Genomic DNA, 3,885 nt, shown 5'->3' on the forward strand with positions numbered 1-3,885 from the left:
AATAGCCTTCACCTCTAACCAAAAGAAAAATCCACGCATGATGTTCAATTTTTTATCTTTGTCATGATTGGCCATTTTGATTGCCCGATTGACAGCTGCAATTTTGACAATAAAAATATATTAATAAATCGTTGTTGATATAGCGATCACATCACTGATTGGGATACAAATTGGTACAGAAAATAGCAGAAATAAGAACATCAATAGCCAATATGATAGTCGCAACTAGAGGGTTTGATATTCCCAAGAAATTCAAGTAGACAAGCAATCAAATGGTAATTTTTTCTCTTCTGCAACACAAACTATTGAAAGCTAATTGGGAACCCTGTTCTTGTTGTTCAAAGACTACAAAACTTGAAAGAATACCCCAATTAAATAGAAAGGCCTGTAACATAACACAAATGCTAAACATAGCAGCTTAAAAAAGTTTAAAACTATTCTAAGATTCTATGAAATCCAACCTGAATTACATAGAAGCAAACCCTAATTATACATCTCTTATGTACAATCCCGCTACATCCACAACTCTTAATTCTGGATAAACTCTTAATTAAATTTGTATTGCCTTCCTCGTTCAATAGGATTTACAAACAAGTGTCTCTATCCCTGTTTCTTACCTTCTCAAGTAGATTTTCCATCTTCATAATGAGGATTATAACTTATTAACATAGTAAGATAAATTTTCACATAGAAGACAACAACAACAAGCTCAGTGTAGTCCCATTAGCAGGGTCTGGGGAGGGTACAATGTATACATACCTTACCCCTACCTCATGGAGGTAGAGAGATTATTCTCGAAAGACTCTCGGCTCAAGTAACACACATCACAGTAGTTAAAAGGAAAACATAAAGAGGACATAAAAAATAATCGAGAAAGCATACATATCATTCAAAAAATAGGAACGATAACAATAACCAACTAATTTGATAATTGAAGCACGGTAAATAAGGAGTAATTAAATCATAAGACAGACAACTACGAGAAAGATGCTACCACTGGTATGAACAGGAAACAAGTACAATACATCAAACTACCACCAAGCCTATCCCGTCCAGAAACGAGACAATGTTCAACTACCTACTAACCTTCTAACCTAATCCGCAACCTCCATAACCTCCTATCTAAGGTCATGTACTCGGAAAGTTGGAGATTAGTCATATGTTGTCTAATCACCTCTTCCAAAAAGGCCTACCCCTATCTCTCCTAAAACCCATTACGGCCAACCTCTCACACATACTCATTGGGGCCTCTGTGTACCTCCACTTCACATGCCCGAACCATCTGAGTCTTGCTTTCCTCAACTTGTCCACCATAGAGTTCACTCCCACCTTGTCCGGGAGATCTTCATTCTTACATACATGCACCTCAACATCTCCTCCACTATCATCTTTTGAACATGAGTTCTTAACTGACCAATACTCTGCCACATACAACAGTCTTACATAAAAACATTATTCCCTTAAATAGCATCCTGCATCAATACTTCCTAAAATATCACGTGCTCTCCAAAAGTATACAGAAAATAAGGAGGTGTCGCACTCTGTTGGAAAAGAGTTCTCAACTCCCTTGAGCGCTTTTTTTATAGTTCATATTAACGTCAATGAGCTCTTTCCCATGTCTTAATTTCCTCCTCTTCCTCCAGAAATCCATTGTAGTAACAAATCTCAAATAATGTCTAACAACCGCTGATTATGCGCCAAACATATTCCACCAGATGCATTGCAATCTATTTATATGATTGATATGATCACCACCCTACTTCGCATAAAGACTTGCTCATTTGAATTTTTCTTTGTTTTTCAAGTTCTCAGCATAGTTCCTATGCAACTGTCCAAACAGAAACGAACACTTTCCTGGTGCCTAGACAGCCAAATTGAGAAGTGAGAAAATTCCAGTTCTCTTCTTACACTAACCTATTACAGAATGATTATAAGGTGAAGCCATCTTTTACTCTTTATTGTTCCTATCTCAAGGGAGTTCAATTACCCGAGGATGAAAAGGCAAGACTACAAGCCTTCCGCGTTTCCATGTCTCTATCCATGAGTGAAACTTTTACCGCTTTAATATTCCAAGCAAACTACTAAGTTCACCAGATACCTAATTTATGATGGTCGTGCTCATCTTGGACTTGGCCATGCCTTTTGGGTCGATCAGGTTCAATCAACACCAGCATCATTGATGAATGAAATGAAAACAGGATGATCAAAGGGATATGGGAGTATTTTGTGATAGAAAGATACCTATTAAAGTGAAGCAAATTTTATTAAATAGTTGTAAGACCAATGATGCTATATAAGAGTACATATTGGACCTCTAAAGTCCAAGATTTCCACGAGATGAGTCTGGCAGAAGTGCATCTATTAAGATGGGTGTACGGTGATAAAAGATTAGACCAGACGAGAAATGATTACATTAAAAAAATGGTACAAACATCACACATCCGGTAAGGGAAGAGCATTTCGCTTAAACTGGTGTATCATACGTCCGACATCCTCCAAATGAAACCGTCGGTAGGTATGGAATCATGAAGATTAACGGTGTTTAGATGAAGTAGGTTCAAAAAATCATATGAAAGGAAATTATCTTTAAAAAACTATAATCCCTTAGGATCCATGCAAATTCAGCATTAAAATAAAACACAACAGATGTAGAAGATCCTACCAACTTGTGGAGAATAAAGTTTAAAGTTTAGTTATGTTGGTACTTACATCAAATCCAGTGTTTACAAGGAGTCTTTTTGATCTGTTTAGAGATTTGTACATCAGCGAAAGATGAAGAGAACCTCCAATGTTAACGAATCTCAAACTATTGAATATTGGAACAAAATTGGGTCCATAACAAGCGTGAATAGTTAGGACACGTATAGCTGACTCCAAAAAAGGACAACAACAACAACGTACCCAATGTAATCCCACAAGTGGAGTTTAGGGAGGGAAGGATGTACGCAGATCTTACTCTTACCTTTGTGGGGTAGAGAGGTTGATTTTGATAGACCCTCGGTAAAAGAAATGTTATCGAAGCAGGATTGCAAGGAAAATATAACCACCAAATAACAAGATACAAAGCAAATGAAGCAACAAATAGTACCACAGAAGAATAAGAAACTACACAATTACTAAATAATACTACCAATAGTGAGAAGAGGATAGAGGAGGCTAGCCCCCTATATCTCCCACATAATGCGCGGCAACATCTGGCTACCTACTAACCTTCGCTCTAATCTTCCACCTCCATACCTTCTTATCTATGGTCATGTCCTCAATAAGTTAAAGCTATATCAAGTCTTGTCTAATCACCTCCCCGGTTCGTTTTTCTTTTTTGAAATTGGTAATGTTCTATTCCTTAACGTTAAGGATATCTGGAGACCTCCAAAATTTGCTAACAGAGAGTAAAACACAAAGCTAATTACTGTGAACCTAGCAAATCTACTAATTGTTCTGCTTCTTCTATACATTCCTCTTTACACCAGAAATAAAAGGAGACCATACATTTCTCTTTGACCTTCTGGCTGGAATTTGTTTTATTCTCAAAACATCTTTCATTCCTCTCCTTCCATATTGTCCACCAAATGCAAGCTGAGATCATTCTCAACCATTTGTTCTGACGTTTGCTTCTCCCTGTCACGCCCCGAGCCTACACCCTGGGCGGGACCGGCACTTGGAGACCATTGCTGGCCCATGCGAACCCTTGGCCTGACTTTCTTAACTCAGCGGAAACCTGACTCAACAGAATAACTCAATGCCATGCAAAGACATAAACAACTTAACTGATAAAAATAAGGCCCAAAGGGGCAACTCGAGTCTCAAAATAGAATATTTACATATATACATAGATAAGAGACTCAAAACTAACTGACTGACTGTCTATGAAGCCTCTAAAATACT

The sequence above is a fragment of the Solanum tuberosum genome, unplaced genomic scaffold (assembly GCF_000226075.1).
Source record: "Solanum tuberosum cultivar DM 1-3 516 R44 unplaced genomic scaffold, SolTub_3.0 scf01140, whole genome shotgun sequence".
Taxonomy (NCBI): domain Eukaryota; kingdom Viridiplantae; phylum Streptophyta; class Magnoliopsida; order Solanales; family Solanaceae; genus Solanum; species Solanum tuberosum.